The following is a 20,000-nucleotide window of genomic DNA, read 5'->3' as shown; positions in this document are numbered from 1 at the left end:
TAAGTAGTAGCTAATTAGAGTTCTCTAACATAAAAGAGATACTCTAATATTATATTTTCTAAGGATAATATTTTTGGTCAAGCGTATAGATCAACGAGGAATAAGATTACTGTCGTGTTAATTAAGAATTCAGCTCTATAAAAATAAGTCACGCCAATATATCGGATCACATAATGTATGAATAATACAAGAATATTTATAAATCTACAAAATTACTATTTTCCACAGTGCTAAAATATCAGACAGGTATAAATCCAATTCAATTACAAAAAAATCGACTTTCAACTCAATCGCCTTCTGATGAAGTTCAATATTCATTTAATTTTAGCCTCATCTTCCAACTTCTAAGAGCTAGAAATATAAACTTGAAACCATTCATTAAAGCAACTGGACCTTTTAATTTCGAACACTGAAAACCTTTTTTTTTTTTTTGGATACATCGGGAAAACTAAATAAATTACTAAAAATCTCTCATAAGCGTGAAAGATGTGAGTTGATAGGAAAATAAGAAACAAGAATTGGAGCACCACCAGTACTTGACTTGTTTTTGCTCGTTGCAACTTTCTCTGATGATTTTAGATTGTTGACATTATTAGAATCATCAGAAACTCTAGAAGATGAAGAAGAAGAAATAGTAAAACAGCTCAATAACCCTGAAAGCAAAGCCATTTATGAATGTTTTTATTTAATTTTCTTTTCACCGCTGAGAGCTAATAGAAGAAGTATTTAAATTATTTATAGGGAAAGATTGAGAATTTGTGGTTTTACTTAGCTTTGGGACCAAGTAAAAGAAGATCATGTTGCTATCATCACTCTGCTTCCTACAACCTTCCTAGAATTTTGAATGTTGTTCTCTCGCCTGAATTTTCGACTAAGTTGTTGATTAACAATTGACTCGGGAAGTGCAAAATTCCTACTCCCTCCGTCTCATATTCTCTGTCATTATTTTCTTGTACACGTCCCTTAAGAAAAATTAATTAGGATGAAATTTTGACAAAATACCTAAAAATGCCACTCAACTTTCAGAAATGGTCTATCAATGTTATCCGTTAAAAAAATATTATTTCCATGCCACCGCCGTTACAGAAATGGCCCATCTATGCCATTATTTGACTAACAACTGCAATTTTTTTTAAAAAAATATTTTAACACTAACATTTCCACGTGTAATGTCTTCATTGGTCTGAATTAACCCATGCCCACTTAATTTTAACCTCGATTAGGTCGATTAACCCAAAACCCACCCGGTTAAGTTTTTACCCAAATAATCAACTCAACCCACAACCAAATCTAACCCTTCCAAATCCCCCTCTCCGGTCATCTTCCCCAAATCAAAAATTGGCCCTTCGTGTCTTGGCCCTTTCCACCATTTTTCTCAAGGAAGCCGCTGCTTATGGTCTCTGCCTTGCTAAAATTGGTGAGATGATGAGCAGGGAATTCCATAGTGGGGAGGAGGAACCAAGTGAGCTTGAAGTTGTTTGCTTGGAGGCAAGAAGGCTAATCGCTGAGAGGGAGATTCTTTCTCCTAAGTCTGAAGTGGATGAGGAGTTTCAATTTGACATAGATTGCGAAGATGCTAGATATGATTATAGTCCCAAATTGATTTCTCAGGATTTCATGAACCGAAACCCGTTTCATTTTCCAATTGGAGGAAATGGGTGCTTCCCACTCTCTAAACTAGATGAAAGGATTTAATGGAGCTAGGGTTACAATTTCAGAAAGATAATGGAGAAATTGGATTTAATGGAGGTTTTAAGGTTGCTGGTTTGGGGAAGACGACTGGAGAGTGAAGGGGATTTGGTTTTGTTTTAACTGGGCTGGGTTTGGGTCGATGACCTAACCAAGGTTAGACTTAAGTGGGGCATGGGTTAATTCAGACCAATAATGACAGGACACGTGGAAATTCAAGTCTTATAAATATTTATAAAAAAAAAATTCCAGCCGTTAGTCAAATAATGGCATAGATGGGCCATTTTTGTAACAGCAGTGGCATGGAAATAGCATTTTTTTAATGGATGACATGGATAGACCATTTCTGAAAGTTGATGGCATTTTTAGGCCTTTTCCGTTTAATCTTTATTCATTGGTATTTAAACAAAGTTATTCATAATTGAGTTGTTTGTAGTCTTCAAGGATGATTATTACTAAGGGTAAAAAAAAGAAAAAAAATAATCAATTTTGTCTTGAACTTTTAAAGTGACAAATAATTTGAGACAACTATTTATAGTAACCACAACTGTATAATATGAGACGGAGGGAGTACAAGTTCTTTAATTAGTTGTCTTGTTTTTAATTTTACCTTTTTTGGATTTTGCTTCACTTTTGTAAAATTGAAAACCAGGAAATATTTACAGGTGTTACTAATTTTTCGTTAATTATTAATCTATAATAAAAAGATGTTTTTGGACACAATTTTTTCCTAAGCAATATTTCGTCCGTCCCTTTTAATTGTCTCATTAGCTCAAAAAAGTTATCCCCAATTGAACTGTCACTTTAGGATTTCAAGATTAAGTTTGAGTTGTTTCCATTCTCTTAATATTAAAGGAGTGGTAATCCTTTTTAATATTGTTCAATTCTTAAAATATATTTAATAGGGACAGTTTAGTAAAATACTCCGTATTTAAAACGGACGTGAAAAAAGCTAAAATGACAGTTAAATAGGATGGGAGGAGTATTAAAATTCTTGAAAATGTGTAAATGAATTTTTGTTGTTAATACTAAAATTATTATTACGAACAAATTCTTCTAATTAATTTTTTTATTATGCTCATTATTTTGTTATTCTAGCGTTATATATGCTTAAACACTTTTTATTTTTTTAATTTATAAATAATAATTATGTATTCTATAGGTAAGTCCATAATATAAATGAAAAAGGGGAAAATCATAATATTAAAAAGTTTAAAAAAATAAAAAGAAGATAAATGTTTATTAGAGGGTAAAATAGGTATTTGAGAATTCAAAATTTGGAAAATCTAGTTGAGTAACATTCTGAGTGCTATAGGCACAGTTCGGTGACTTTGTTGTTACAAAAGAAAGAAAAGTGACTTTAGAAGATAATTTGGGATAGTTGAGTGACTATTTGAGTAATTGACTATACTTTTTATACACAAATAAATTGTGCTGCTATACAGTGATATGGTATGTAACGTCTACCTGTGCCAAATAAATGTGAGACCACGCAACAATTTTTTTCTTTTTTAATTTTTCAAATTCCTTTTTCTCTTTCGCTTAATTTTGTGGGGCAAAAAGAATTTTTGACCCCGGATGGAACCATCTGGGAACATTGGTTCCTACCGTAGTCGCTTTCACATTCTTGGTTAACAAGGGAACATGACACCTTTTGATTTTTTACGTCCATTAAGAAATAATAAATGAAATGCATAATTTACCATGATACACATATTAACTGATGCATATTTTAATGGATTTGAGAAAATGATTTGAAATGAGTAATAAATACTGTGGATATGATAGGAAAAAGAAAATTGTCTTCTCTTGATATGCGTAATATGACAAGTAAAAATAAAAATTTATTTTTAGTATACATACCAAGTAAAAGTGAACGGAGGAAGTATCAAATAAAGCCACCACCTCCAATTTACCATACAAATATTATCCCAAGGCCTTATTAGTTTAGTAATAAGAGTAAGCTCATGATATGAGAGTAAGATGCATTTTACAATTTCGAATTCTATAGACAAATGCTTGATATTTAAGGGGAGAGGTAAAGACGAGTTGGCCCATTATAATTTTACCTTGCAATTGCACAATGGTTGATCAAGAAATAAGATAAACCCAATCCCAACTCAATTCCTTATTTTATTTTATTTTTGAGCAAATAGGAAATACTTATATTAAAAGTTACGTAACTCTGGGTACATCATAGTCATAGCTTGTGTCACTTAGGACACTTTGATTCCCTAAGCTTGCTAACATATTGCAAGCATCTAGAGTTAGGTACTTCACAAAAACACATTGTTCTTCTTGATCATTCCTTACAAAAGATTCAACATAAGTAGGAGGTATTACAAACACTTTTTTTCCCTTTGCTTGAACATTTGCCTCCTTAGCCGGTTGATGTGTGTTTACCGTAAAAATGGTGATAACAATTAAATTTAATTATGGGATTCTAAAAATACGTGATGTATTTTTATGCCAGTTGTTAAACAGTTGATGCTATGTGAAAGACTTAGAAACAAGATTAGAGCTTGAGAGCAAGGTGATAATCGAACCGAATGGTTAATAATCGGGGCCTCGAGCTTGCTTATTCGAGGACCTCGTGGTCGAGTCTGAGGCCCGGCAGGGAGCCGTCGTGGATAGTCGATAGGCGACTAACAGTTAGAAGGAAATCAAAGACGGCTATTTATGGCCAATAATAGGCAATAAATGATGAACAATAAATAGAACACAACAAATGTAAGCAATAAATGAAGTAATGAACTCAAGAGAATGTGTTAGAGAGCAGAGAGAATGTTCCTGTATATTTTAGAAGGGAGCAATAGATCTCTATAAAATGACAAGGATTCCCCTTATATAGGAGGGGGAAATTCAAATATACGTCCCGTCGCTTCATCTTTCCAGAACTATTCATAGCATTACCATTTCTTATTCTTCAAAGCAATAATGTCGTTGCCGGTTCGGCTCCCAAGGATGTATTAGATGCGCTTGCCGATACGTCTTTCAAAAATAATAATGACGTCGTCGGTTACGCTACCGACCTTCCTATAAATGGGAGACCCCTGGAATCAACTTTTTATTCAAGTGTCTTCCAATATCTATCCATCCTTCTCTTTTCAGCGTCCTCATCCATCGTTGTCCATCATGTTCGAGGTCCACTGCCTTAAGGATACATGACGACGTTCCCACCAACTGCGTCATAGCCCCTTTTCTGGGCCTTTTCTTGTTGAGCGAGATCACACCGTCTTGTCGTTGTTGTTGTTGTGGTTGTTGTTGTTGTTGTCATTGGCTCGAGACGACGAGCTAGGGGGCCGATTTATCCCGGCTCGGGAAGAGGTTTGGACTCTACACCGCTGATCAGGGGGGTGTTTGGACTTTACACCACTGCTCACCTTCCTCGACTACCCGGTGCGGCGCCTCACTCCTTCTGCATTCCATGGAGTGAGGTGGCAATATCTACCAACCGTCGCATCTCGCACCGGGGTAACGTCTCAAGAAGTGGCTTACTGGTGAAATTCATACTAGCAAAATTTTTCACCCAGCCACTTCTTCCTTGCTTTCTGCTTCTTCTGCGTCACTTTCCTCTTCTCCACCACTTTCCTCTTCTTCATCTTCTCCCTTGAAGATGCTACTTTGGGAGACTGAGATGAGGACGTCGAGGAGGCGATGCTCGAACTTGCTGCCGCTGAGGATGTACCCCGAAGAATAGGCTAGGCTCTAGGCTTGAATCACGTGTGTACGCCTTTTCGCTTCTTTGTTTCTGTGTAAGGACCCTTCATGGGCTTTTGTAATCATATGTAAGGACCCCTCGTGGGCTTTGTAACTGTGTCTATTAATGGAAAAGATGTTTCTTCAATTTGTTTCTGTTGTATGCTATATTTCCCCTTATCTGTGCTTGTGAAGAATCTAAGTGCTTAACACCGCCAATCGGTACAAATGTCGAGCCCGAGAGCGAGTGTTTCTTTTGACTTTGATTGCTTAACGCGACTCCCCGCAGAACCCTTTGTCGTTCCTTCGATCGAGCCCAGATTGGACTGATAAATTCGGGTCGCCGGGACCCTGACTTCGAGTAGAATGAGAGTAGGGCTTCGAATCCTTAGATTGAGGCTTGGCCTTCGGACCCGGCGGTAATCTCTAAAGGAGTGTTTTTCTTGGGGGTCGGGGAATAGAGACTGCCTTTAGGCTTTCGAGAGCAGTCCCCGAGTGGACGTTTACTCGAACCCGGGCCACTTGGGAGCTCGTTTTGAACTTAGTGCAGATAGCCTTAAGGCATTGTAGATAGATCCCGGGTGAGGGTTTACCCGGATTTAGATGGTACCCCGAGACCAGACCCATATGAGTAGGGTTTAAGCACTTATTCTCTTCTTGAGAGAAGCCCTCGAGATCGGGTACCATCTCGGGACTTGTAATGATGCCAATGGCTTCTTGGAGCCTAACTTCTTTTAGATGGAGGTCCTCGAGGTCGGGTACCACCTCGGGACTTGCAATGATGCCAGTAGCTTCTTGGGGCCTAACTTCTTCTGATGGAGGTCCTCGAGGCCGGGTACCACCTCGGGACTCGCAATGATGCCAGCGGCTTCTTGGAGCCTAACTTCTTTTGATGGAGTTCTTCAAGGTCGGGTACCACCTCGGGACTTGGTCGACGCGAGGTTTTCGACCTTGGAGCATCGTATGGCGACGTCGAGTGTAGGATATGGTCACGAAATAGCCGAGTCGACTCTGCCGGTGTATCTTCCAAAAGCGACAAAAGCTTTAGCCGACATTTTTAATCGGCCTTTGAGGCAGGCGGGTGGTCACCGCTTTTTCCATATATAGGATTGTCTTTGCCCCTTTGGAGACTCTGCTATTCTGAGTAGTTATCCTCCTTCATATAGTTCTCCTTTCTTGCGCCAATTTCCCTTTAACTCAAACCTTTCGCCAAAGTCTTTATTTTCCCTTCCTTCATTTTACTATAGCCAAGGCTGCTATGCCCGAATCCGCTCGGCAAGGAGAAAAGAGCTCCGCCTCTGGGCACTTTGCTTCGGGAGGGAATCTCCCGTCAGGAGAGATTCCCAGTGTTCGAGGTCATCAGGATTATACCTCGAAGCCCATTTCTTTGATAGGAGAGGAGCATCTTGAATCAGTAAAGAGAGACTGTGGATGGGGGGAGAAAGTAGTATTGCGTGTACTTTCCCCGGGAGAGTGCGTTATGGACCATGCTGAGGGGTTTTTGAACGTATATACGTACCCCTTCATGCTAGGTCCCCCTGATAGGGTTGTGCTCGATTTCTTCCAGAAATACCGGGTCACCTTGGTGCAGATTCATCCGTCGTTTTGGCGGATAGTATTGATGATGAGATTCCTCGCGGAGAAGGCAGGGCTTGAATTTCCGCTCAGTCACCTTATCAGGTTGTACCAACCTTTTAACCATCGGGGTATGATAACCTTACGATGCCGGTCGGCCACGCCTTTCGTCGTTGATGACGAAGAAGACGGAGATCGGGAGTGGATGAGTAGATTTGTCCAAGTGCAGACTGTTGATATCATCCCCGTGGAGTTTATGCCATTCCCCGAGGAATGGAATTATACACGTAAGTGGTACACTCGTGCCTTCGTAGCTTTTTAATTACGGCGAAGGAGTGTTCCGTAAATATGCTTTCTTTTCCTTTTCTGCAGCAATTTCGTGGATGCCGCTCGAGGTCCCTAATCTGCCAAATTAGGCTCGGGAATTGGTGGCCCACTCGACCCGCGATGAGCGTAAGTGGCAAGCTTTGTCTAGGGGCCAATGGGAGGCAAAACATCATGGTATGTGTTGTGCGATTTGCTCCCTTCCTTTTTCTCAGTTGGAAAAGCGCTCTCTCTTTCTGCATACTAACCCTGTTATTTCAGGCATCGGGGAGCCTTCTGAGACGAGGTCGTGCCCCTTTGGAGAGGGAGAAGAGTTGCTAGCTTCTAGGCCAAAGAATGACAACAATAAGCAGGAGGTACCTTTACAGGGCGATAGTGCTCAAAGCAAGGTGAACCTGGACCGGGGACCCCGAGTGGAGGTAATGACTGAGCCTGCCATGCCCATGATTTCTGGTTTTAGAAAGGTGATTTCTCCTCCACTGTCATCCTCTTTTTCTGTCGGAGGTACTTCAAGGGATACACGAGACCCGAAATCATATGTGCCGAGCGACCGTGCCCTGACCGGGGGCGACCCTTTCGGAGCTAAGGGAGCCGGGTTAGCAGATGTGCGCTCGACCTTCGAGGAAGCCCAACGGCTTCACTATGCTGTGAGTTTTGGCACAGGCCCTCCGAGTTTCGTGCTACCCTTCCTTATTGAGTTTTCCTTTGCAGGCTTTTGACAAGCTTAAGTCCGAGTTGCTTCGCCGCGAGGCCAGGCTGCGGGAAGTTCTGGATGAGGAGAAATCCTTAGTCTCCTTTGTGATGAAAGGGAAGTCGAGTTGGCACGCTTACAGTATGAGGCGAGTCGGAGCTTGAACTGTGAGAGCTATTTGAAGGAACATGTAGTTTTTGTTCCGAGCGAGTGTGCGTTCTTTCTTCTAGATCCTGAGGCTAATGTTTCGTTTATTTTAGTTGCAGAAAAAGACGGAGGACCTGGAGCGCCTTCGGAACGAAGTTGGCCGAGTCAAGCGCCAGTATGACGAGTTAAAGGCTCGGGCGGATGCTCAGGCTTCGGTGGAAAAGGGAGCTCTAGGCAAAGCCTCTGCTTTTGAGGTTCAACTTCGCTTAGCTCGTGATAATAACTTGGTTCAAATAGACATGATTACGAAGCTCGAGTCCGAGCTTTTGAAGATAAAGTTGTGGACGCCCGGCCTGAAGCTGTAATGAGCCGAACTAAGGCCGACTAGAATGTGACAGTCTATTTGAAGGACGCTGCCGATGCTCAAGCTGAGCTGAAAAGGATTCTTGAACGCGATGGCCAGAGCAAGGAATATGCTCGGTGTAAGTCTCGAAGGGAAACCGTCGAGGAGTTCCATGCTAGGGTCTTCAACCTCTCGGGAGAGGTGAAGCGGGCGAGGGCGGACGAACGAGGCGCTAGGTCCCTTCTATCCGACGCCGAGGATAGCGAGGATGATGCTGACGGGTCGTAGTCCCCAAGGGGAACATAGATTTCCTTTTCTGATTTTGTATGTAGTATTTTCAGAGTATGTTGTAAATGGAGCTTGTGCTTTTTTGTATATATGTACGAAAGAAAAACTTGTGGTTTTATTTCTTCTGTATCTCTTCCTGTCTGAATTTAGCCAGATGAGTTGGTCTTTGAGTTAGAAGGAATCCTTAGATTCGTAGCATGGCCTTGAGGCTCATTGGGCTGGCCTGTAGGCTCTTACGCGCTTTGGCTGACGCGAGCCTTTAGTATAAGCCGGCGTTTTAGCTCTTACGCTTTTGCTTTTAGGCAGATTTAGTTAACTATTTGGGTTCAGTCTCCGAATCGGGTTTCGATTTGAGCTCATTCGGCCCTCATGTTTTTGAATTTAAAGCTGGCGATAGTGGCTCTTACGCTTTGGGTCGGTGCGACCGTTTGTGTGAGCTGGCGACAATGGCTCTTACGCTTGGGTGGATGTGACCTTTTGTGTGAGCTGGCGACAATGGCTCTTATGCCTTGGGTTGATGAGACCTTTTATGTAGGCTGGCGATAATGGCTCTTACGCCTTGGGTCGATGCGACCTTTTATGTAGGCATTGTTTTTCCCTCGATAAGGATTTTTTGAAAGTGTTTTCCTGACTCTTCAACGGTTTAGTAAAACCTCGATTGTGAGTCGTTATATGGCGATGATCGAGCACCTCGGGAGGTTTAGCTTGGTGTTTGGGAGCTGACATGGTCGAAGCTCTTTTGCCTATGTCGAGGGTAGCCTATTTAACCGGTTCTTTTCGAAGTAGATTTGAAGTAATTGAAGGCTTGTGATTTTGTAGCAACGGTCGGGCATCCCCAAGTCGCGTTAGTTTGGCTGGTACAGCCTTTCGATCATAGTCGTTTGTGTTTGGCCGGAGCCATTTTAAGTCCCGAGTGAAGTAGTTTCGGCGTCCATATGGAGGGTATGCCTTTTAGGGGTCTTACAAGTTCGATATATAGCCTTAACTTTGAGATCGGGTTTATGACTTTAGTAAGGTCTTACAAGTTTTACATGCGTTTGAGGTCTTACAGTTTGGATACTTGGTACAAGTATGGTTCATGCCTTGCTTGAGGGCTTACAGATATTGTCACTTGGTACAAGTGTGGTTCATGCCTTGCTTGAGGTCTTACAGATGTCGTTGTTGCCTTATGTAGGTCTTGTGAGATCGAGTCTGCCCGCTCGGGGTCTTATGGCTCGGGTTTTTGATAGGTGGCGATTGGCGACAGTCCCCGAGTTATCGAGGATTTTTCGGTTCGGGAGACATTGCCATGGAGATGGCGATTTGACGGTAGTCCCCGAGTTATCGGGGATTTCTCGGCTTGGGAGCCATTACTTGAAAACTTGGTACTGCCTCGTTTGAGGGCTTACGATTTCGGAGTCTCCGATCCGGAGGTCATGTGGCTTTGAGTTTTAGATGCCAGTCCCAGAGTGTTCGGGGCGTTTTTGGATTTGGAGCCATTTCTTGATTTTGATGTTGCCTCATTGAGGGCTTATGAGTTTGGAGCTCCAACTGGGAGGTCATTTAGGCAGTCCCCAAGGGTTCGGGATGTTCTTGACAGAGGAGCCATTTTTGCAAAAGCACCGAACTTTTTTGAAACGCAAAATGCTTCTTTAAAATTATTCTTCGATTGCTTGATCATACATGTCTTTGCTGTTGAGGGCTCGGTTATTCTATGCGGGCACGGTTCGTTACATTTTATTTTCTTTCGAGACCCTGTTCAGCATGTCTTAGCTTCTCCGAGAAGGTGATCTTCCGGGGGATGCCCCCCAGTATTCGAGGTTGATTGCAAAAGAAGCCTTGGATACTCGTTGAGTTTTCCTTGGGTAGCATATAGGTGTTGCCTCGTTAAAAACCTTGCCGGCAAAACCCTTGTTGGGACAATAACCCAGGCGAAGGAAAAGAGTGCAACGCATGCTTTTGAAACCTAAGGCATTCGAGAAGTGCTTCGGCCATTTTGATTGGGTACCTGCACTCAGGTTAGCGTAAGTTAAAATTGAAAGAATCGGGAGGCGGTCATACCTTAGTGTAGAATGTGTCGGCGATGTTTCGAGCCCTGATATATATCGGTCGCTTGTGATGAGGGTACGGTACGGTCTTCTGCTTTGTTTAGTCGGACCTAGCCAAAGATGTAGTTTGCTATCACTATTTCACTATTTGTTTATCCTTCAGCCCTCTTAACGATGGAGATACTGGTGTTTCGGGCCGGGCCGGCCATATTGACCGGTATGGCGATTTCCACTTTCGTTGTTTTGTTCGCCCAGTTGGGTCCGTTCAGGACTTCGAAAGGCGGGCATAATTTGGTTAGGCAGTCCGAGCTGCTCTGTCACCTTCGACTCGATAATATTGGTCGAGCTACCTGGATTCACAAGCATATGCCTGATTCGAAATATGTTTACAAGAAAAAAAGTTACCAGTGCACCGTAGCGGAGCCGAGATGGGGCCTCGAGTTGGCCTTTCCCTGTTGAGGAATGTTTTTGCTTTCCTGGCTGGGGGTTCCTGCAGGGCGCCAATACCTCAAAAGATCGTATGGATGACATGCTGCGGCTCATCTGCTTCGTTCTTTTTGGTCACCTCTTTTTCCCGAAACTGATTTTTGGCTCTATCACTGAGATATTCCCGGAGGTGACCTTTGCTGAGTAATCGGGCCACTTCTTCCCGGAGTTTCCGGCAATCTTCGGTTCTGTGCCCGTGCGTGTTGTGAAATTCACACACTAAGTTATGGTTCCTTTGTGAGGAGTCTGATTGTACGGGTCTGGGCCACCTGGCGTCACTGATTTTACTGATGGCGAACATGATGTCCGATACATCGACGTTGAAGTTGTATTCTGACAAGCGAGGTGCCTCCGTTGGCCCTGTGTACCTATCAAACCCGGCTCTGTTGACGAGTCCCCGTGGATTCTGTCCTCGGACCATCCTTCGATCGTTGCGGGGTATGTTGCGCCTCGGGGCGTTCCTTCTGTCTTCGATGTATGGCTAGTACCTTTCTTTGTTTGGTTTTGGCTTATTTTCCAGAAGCCTGCTTAGGTACACCGAGCCCGAGGGGCCCCCTAGTTGGTCGTCCTCGACCTTGATTTTCGACTGGTATCGGTTATGAACATCCGACCAAGTCACGGCCGAGTACTCGATTAGGTTCTTTTTCAGCTGTTTCGAAGCCACCAAGCTTTGTTCGTTCAGACCTTGAGTGAAGGCCTGTACCGCCCAGTCGTCGGAGACCGGTGGTAGTTCCATTTGTTCGATTTGAAAGCGAGATACGAACTCTCGCAGCATCTCATTATCCCTCTGCTTAATCTTGAAGACGTCGGATTTCCTTGTTGCTACTTTGATGGCACCAGCATGTGCCTTGATGAAAGAATCTGCCAGCATGGCAAATGAATCTATTGAGTTTGGGGCCAGGTTGTGATACCACATCATTGCCCCTTTGGAGAGTGTTTCCCTGAACTTCTTCAACAGGATGGACTCGATCTCATCGTCCCTCAGGTTGTTTCCTTTTACTGCACAAGTGTAGGCAGTGACGTGCTCATTGGGATCCGACATTCCATTATACTTTGGAAGGTCGAGAATTCTGAACTTCTTTGGAATGGGTTTCGGAGCCGCTTCCTGTGGGAACGGTTTTTGCACGAACTTCTTCGAATCCACACCTTTCAGGATCGGGGGTGCTCCCGGGATCTGGTCGACCCTAGAATTGTAGGTCTCGACCTTTTTGTCGTTGACCTCGATCTTCCTCTCGCCCAATTCAATCCTCCTCGTGAGGTTCTCGAGCACCTTCACGATGGCGGGGTTAGCTGCCAACCCATTGTTGCTTGATCTCTCCGGTACCTGCTCGGTCGGGGAGCCGTCCCCGGTGCCACCGTGCTAGGAGTTTTCTGGTGACTTTGCAGCTAAGCAATAGCCAGCTGTTGTGCTCGCAACATTTCAAAAATAACGTGAAGGCTAACCTCCCGTTCTTCCCGAGCTAGGGTTTTCTGGGCTTCTTGTTGGTCGCCTTGGTGTATGTTCCTGTCGGTGTGGGAGCTTATTTCGACGTGTTGAGCGTCGCGTGAAACCGCGTCCACGGGAATCAGCTACGGTGCGTTCTAAGGGTTTCGTGGTGGTACACTAACACTTGGGACGTCAACACCATTTTCTCCATGGTCTTCAAGGCTGATGTTTTCACGTGCGTTTACTGAGTTAGACATTTGACCTGAAATCAAAGATCTTGGACAAGAAAAAGTGTGAAAGATAACAAGCAAGAAAATAATCACTATTATTGTTAGCCCCACGGTGGGCGCCAAACTGTTTACTGTAAAAATGGTGATAACAATTAAATTTGATTATGGGATTCTAAAAATACGTGATCTATTTTTATGTCGGTTGTTAAGCAGTTGATGCTATGTGAAAGGCTTAGAAACAAGATTAGAGCTTGAGAGCAAGGTGATAATCGAACCGAATGGTTAATAATCGAGGTCTCGAGCTTGCTTATTTGAGGACCTCGGGGTCGAGTTTGAGGCTCGGCTGGGAGCCGTCGGGGATAGTCGATAGGTGATTAACAGTTAGAATGAAATCAAAGCAATAATAGGCAATAAATGATGAACAATAAATAGAACACAACGAATGTAAGCAATAAATGAAGTAATGAACTCAAGAGAATGTGTTGGAGAGCAGAGACAGTATTCCTGTATATTTTAGAAGGGAGCAACAGATCTCTACAAAATGACAAGGATTCCCCTTATATAGGAGGGGGGAATCCCAATATAATACAAAAGCATTAATTATAAAGATATGTGGCAGGTATAGCCACCTACTGCCCAGATACGGGTCAGGGCTAGACCTCTAGGTTTTGTCAGCCTCAGTTGTGCGCCTAGGGAACTTCCCACTGTTCCACCGTAACCATCGATTTGCATTGCCTCGAGGCTGGATGTTGATGTCCCCTCGGGGTAGGATTCGACCGTCGCCTCGAGCCTTTGGAAACCTCGCTCCCGAGGCATCGTAATGGCCGAAAATCGGACCCTCTGATTTTACCGTATACAATATGCAACATTATTCCCTTGCCTGAATACGCGTCGGAGGAACATCACCTTCTCCTGGTGCAATAACAACCTACATTCATTAATAAGATCGTCAAATAGTCTGTTACCGTGGTGTATTGCTTGTATTGCCTCCGCGAAATCTGTTCTATTTCCAGCGGGAACAAGCCCCATTCATGTGCTGTTTGAAGTCCTTCCAATAGTGCTCTTATTTCTGCTTCCAAAAAACCCCTTGCATGTATTGATTTTGTAAAACCAACCACCCAATATCCTTTTGTATCGCGGAAAACTCCTCCCAGACCACTCTTTTGATAGATGTCATTAAAACTGGCATCAATATTTAATTTAAACCATCCTTTAGGAGGTTTTTGCCACTTATCTTCCAAAGGTATCTTTTATTGTGGGGCAAAGCTATTTTCAGTAAGAAGTGTGAATTCTGCGGCCTTTTGAATAATGTTGTTTATGTTAATAAGGTTGCTAGTGTTGTTTTGGTTATTTGAATTCCTGTTTATCCATATATCCCATATGACAAAAGGAAAGAAAGAGTTCCACGTAATAAACTTATTTCTCAATGAGCAATCAAATTTTTTTAGTTGGAGAAGCCAGTGATCACCTGTTGGATCATAAAAGCTTGACCAACCCATATTGTCCCAAAAAGGTTTTGTTGTTTTACTATCAAAGAAAATATGTGTGATTGTTTCTTCTACTCTTGAATCACAAATATGACATAGGGGGTCAATATTAATACCTATACGAGCTAGGTATTTTCTGCAAGGGAGCTTGTTATGAAGGCACTACCATAAGAGATTTTTTATCTTATTTGGACATGACAAAATCCATACCCAGCTTTACTCCAATTGGTTACTCAAAGGGGGTTCAATTAGGTTATAGCAACCTTTAGTGGTGAAAATCCCTTTATTAAATAGAGACCATATAGGAACATCCTTTGTTGGTCCCTTGGATCGAACTCTTACCTTAAGGATGTTTCTTTTTATATCACTAGGGATATCAGTCGATAGTTTAGTAAGATCCCATTGATGATCACTGTATATATCTCTAATTGTGAGGGAGTAATCACTAAATAATAGGGGACCCTCAATTGAGTTCCTCGGATATTTTTATATTGGGGATCCAATTAGTGTCCCATATATTCATGTTTGAGTTATAATGTGGAGACCAAGTAATCCCTTTTGCACATAATGCCCACCCCTTTATAATGGCCTTCCAAATGAAGGAGTGGTTTAGTTTAGAAGTATTTACCCCGTATTTGGTAATAATAAGTCTTGCCCATGGAATTGTGGCATGTGTGAGTAGTCTCCATACTAGACTAGCCAAGTTGCACATATTTTTAGCAATTGCATTATGGATTCCTAAGCCTCCATTGGATTTTGGTTGGCAGACATTGGACCATTTTACAAGATGAATTTTTTTTCTTTTCTTCAGTTGTACCCCATATAAAATCCCTCTGGATTTTATCAATGTTTTTAAGGGTCTTTTTTGGCAGGAGGGTGTATTGCATGTAATGGTTTGGTATGGAGTTTAGGCACGATTGGGCTAGAGTAGTTCTCCCTGCTATATGGATAAATCTCATCTTCCAGGATGCAAGTCTTGTTTTCATTTTGTCAATTATACATTGATAATCCGCCGGTTTTGGATTTTTCATTAATATTGAAAAACCTAGATAGGTACCAAACGTCTCACTTTTTTTTGTTCCTAGCATATTGCTAATGTTTTTGATAATGTTAGGAGAGAATTTTTTTGAGAAGAGGATTTTTAACTTAGTACTATTTATGCTCTAGCCTGACAAAGAACAAAAGTAATCAAGGCCTATTTTAATGGCTTGACACGATTTGTTATTGGCATTGGCCCTTAGTGTCAAGTCATCAGCAAAAAATAAATGTGAGAAACTAGGGCTTTTTCTTCCTATAGTAATAGGATCCCAATTATAGGTATCAACTTGGTGGTCAATATATCTAGACAACATTTCTAGATATAGGATAAAGATATAGGGTGATATAGGATCCCCTTGTCTTATCCCCCTACTTGGCTCAAAAAATTTTGTGATGGAGCCATTACCAAGAATTGCAATAGAGCTGGTTGAAATACAGCTAAGAAGGAGTTTTGAGAAATTAGGGGGGGGGGGGGGAGGGAAATTAAAGTATCTAAGGGTGCGGCAGACAAAGGACCATTCTATTTGATCGAAGGCCTTTTCCAAGTCTATTTTTAAGATCATATGGCCTTGTTTGCCTTTTATTCTTTTTAGATTAGCAATTAATTCTTGAATGATGATTGCATTATCCTAGGCTCTTCTATTTTTCATGAAACTGACTTGGAAAGGACTAATGATTTGTTCTAAGAATGGTTTGAGACGATTAGCAAGAATTTTAGTGATTGTTTTGTAAATAGTGTTACAAAGTCCAATTGGTCTAAAACTCTTAGTATTATTTGCATTGGGCATCTTGGGGATGAGGCAGAGATATGTTTTATTTAATTCACTAGGAGTTTCTTGCCTTTTAAAAATATCGTGACAAAGATTCACAACAGATTGTCCTATGATGTTCCAATATCTTTAAAAGAAAAAGGGTGAAGTCCATCCGGCCCTGGGGCTTTGAAGGGTTTGAAGGAAAAAATAGCCTTCTTAATTTCACTATCAAGAAGTGGGTTGTCTAGTGAAGTGAGATCAATTTTGGGATGACTAAATTGATTTACTTTTATATCACTCCAATTAGTAGATGAGTGGGAAGTGGTAAACATTTTACTAAAGAAATTTAATATGTGAGACATGATCAACTGATGGTCGTTAATCCAATTTCCAGCCTCATCCTTAAAGTAGGTAATTTAATTTTTTCTTCTTCTATTTGAGGCAGATATATGAAAAAATTTCGTATTTGCAACCCCTTCATTTAGCCACATTATTCTAGATCTCAATTTCCCGTAATCCTCCTCTAACTTAAGGGTGTAATTGTAGTCTTTTAAGATCACATTCTAATGTTTGAAGGAAAATACTATGAGTATAGTTCCTGGAGTTTTGTATGCCCTGGAGCCTTGCTAAAAAATTTCTTTTCTTTCCCATTATTCACCAAAAGTCTTATCTCTCCCAAGGCTTAATACTATCTATAAAAATTTTACTTGCACAACAATAGTTAGCACCATGCCAATTATTTCTAACAAGAGATTGGAAGTCCGAATGTCTACACCAATAAGTCTCTAATCGGAAGGGTTGAGAATGGCCTTGTCTATTTCTAGGAATTAGTTATACTAAAATGGGATTATGGTCGGAATAGATTTTTGGCAGGTGAATTATAGAGCAATTTGGAAACAAATCACATCATTCTTCATTTCCTAAGACTTTGTCTAATCTTTCCATAATAAGACCTTTATTTCTATGTCTATGGTTTGACCATGTGTATTTACACCCTTTGTAGCCCATATCCATTAGGTTACACTTGCTAATTTTAGACAATAAAAAATCTGCCCTAGTGTTATTTATAGGTCTCCCCCCAAATTTTTCGTTTGAGCCTAAGATGTCCTTAAAATCACCTCCTATCATCCAAGGGCCTTTATAATTGTTATAAACATTTTCTAGATTTTCCCACATAATATTTTTATATTGATAGTTAGTACTAGTATAAATAGAAGAAAATAACCAAGTTTTACGTATAGGAAGTACCTCAATTGTTGCATGAATCTCTTGGTTCCTACGGGTGAAGTTATGGACAATGACCACTTCAATTCCACATAACGACCATGACACCTGACCGACCTTCTGTTGGTACCTCTATCAGCTCCGAGAAACCAAAATCATCAAGCATTTGCTCATGGTTTATCATCCTAGTTTCTAGTAAAGTTGCATGGCCTGTGTGTGTCTATCATTTCTCTAAGATTTCTTTTGAAGTTATCATTATTTCCCCCCCCCCTTACATTCCATATGATGAAGTTAGTTGGCGGATTCATTGATTGATTTAGGTTCATGTTCGCTGGTTCCCCATTCTCCCTCACCCCTCCCAGAAAGACAGGGTTCCTTCTTAGAGATGGAACTAGAATCATGGCAATGTTGCCCACTATTGGATCCTGGGGTGGCCTGATATCCATCGAGCACTTGTAAAGTGTTGGGGGCAGTTGAGCACATGCCTCTTCTCTTGCATCTCCGTAAAGAGATGCACTTTTACCCCGTCTAGGTTTGAGAAGTCTAGGACTTTCTCTAAGCCTAGGTTGAGGTGTTCTTCTATCTCTTCTTCCATTACTGCTTCTGCCTGACCTGGTTCTTGCATTGCATAGGGTTGTGGTGGTGGTGCTTGTGGGTTCACTTGGTTGATTGGTTGTTCCTGTGCCTGTTGGGTGGTCTCCCAAGGCATGCAGATAGGGTTCAGGTGGGTTAGCATTTCTGATTGGAAGAAGGAAATGTCTGGGAGGATATTCTGTGGTTGAATTGGGTTGAAATGTGGTGGCATGTTCCACTGATTTCTCATTGCATGCACTAGGTTTGGGTTCAACGATGGTGCTAGTGGGTGTAGGATGTTGTTGAGCCAAACTTGGTTCAAGTAATTGCTCATTGCAATCCTCATTCCCTCGGTTATTAGTTGTGCTAGGTATTGAGTATTTTGGAGGATTACTATCGACTCCTGACCATTGACTTGGATACTGAATGAGACTGCACGTCCCATTAGACCCATTTTCATCCATGAGAAGGGTTGATAGTCCTAAGCTTGAGGGGGTTGGACAAAGATGATTAGAGGATTTTCTGGATATGGAGGGAATGGAGGTAAGTTTTCCATCGTTTGTACTCTGTGTTGCCTTAGATTTGGATGAGTCTGTGTCTCCTTCTTAGGGTAGATGGGATTCTTGGCATTGTGAGAAGACTGTTGGTTATTTAAGGGGTTAATAGCAGGCGTGGGATTAGGGTTATTAGTGGGGAGGGTGGGATTGGTGGCTGGGGTAATGATTGGGATTTTATTTTGCATGCCCTCTGAGTGGCCAATGCTTAGATTTATAAGGAGATGGTCCATGGATATAGTATCCTTTCCATGCTCAAGGGAAGAAGCCATTTGTCCATCCTTGAATTCTTTAAGGGACACTTGGACAACATGCTTTGGGGGGGGGGGGGGGTAATATTTTTATATCTTTGGGATAGATCTTTACTTGTAGAATCGGTTATAGGGGGATTAGTAATAGGCTTTTGTGTTGATTGGGTGGTATGCCGTGTAGAATTAGTATTTGTAAAGGGGATAATATCATTATTATTATTGTCCAATTTCATGTCACAATTATCATTAGTAGTAGCAGTAGACACGTAGGAGTCTACTAATACCATGTCTTTTGCTTAGGAATCCAAGTGTCTATTTGCATTGATATTTTTTGAAGAATTTTTATTTTTATTATTGGTGGTTTTGTTCAAAACCATTTGCTCATGATCTAAGAGTGAGAAGTTGTTTTGGAGTGGTATGTTGGTAGTGTCCAAACTCATTCTAGTCGGAATTTTCCTACCATTGCTAACTGAATTTTGAGTAGATTCTAACGCTTTGTATTGTAAGATTTGAGTATCTATATATACTTACCCGTATTGGCATTGAATAATTTTACCGAGATACCTGGGCCATCAAGCTTCTCCCTTGGAATGATGTTGTTTGTTGGACTATTTTTTGAACTCTACTTTTTGCCTTTGTTGAAAGAAACGGTTTTCCATTCTCCTTCTTGGTTTCCCACTTTTTAATTTGGTTGATCATTACTGATAGCAGTCATGGCAGCTCAACATCATTAAAGGAGAAGGATGAAGCTCTGGAAGCTCCAAGAAGGCCCATGACAAGGTCTCAAACAAAGAAATTTCAAGACAAGCTTAATGGGCTTCAATTGGCAATTAAAAAGTATTTTATAATAGAAGAAGAGCTCCAGCACAAGGAGGATCTTTGGGCCAAGTCTTACAACTATTTTGAGGCCAAAATTAAAGTCCAAGAGGAGATGGAATGAGGCCCAAATATGCCCCAAAAGAGAGGAATTTTCAGCAGCCCAAATAAGCCCAAAAATAGTTTCTAGAATATATATTTAATAGTTGTTTTAATCTATGTTGACTTGCATTGGCCTATATGTATGTTGACTACATTGGTCTTAGTGTGGGTAGTCTTCTATGCTTCTAGGGAATATAATTCTCATTTATTGAAGTCTTGACTAGCTCCTTCTTTACTACTATATAAAGGGGTGCTTGTCTTCCATTGTAGAAGATCAT

This window comes from Nicotiana attenuata, chromosome 1, assembly GCF_001879085.1.
Source record: "Nicotiana attenuata strain UT chromosome 1, NIATTr2, whole genome shotgun sequence".
In the NCBI taxonomy this organism is placed as follows: Eukaryota; Viridiplantae; Streptophyta; class Magnoliopsida; order Solanales; family Solanaceae; genus Nicotiana; species Nicotiana attenuata.
The sequence above is the reverse complement of the archived record's forward strand: the minus strand, read 5'-3'. Positions refer to the sequence as shown.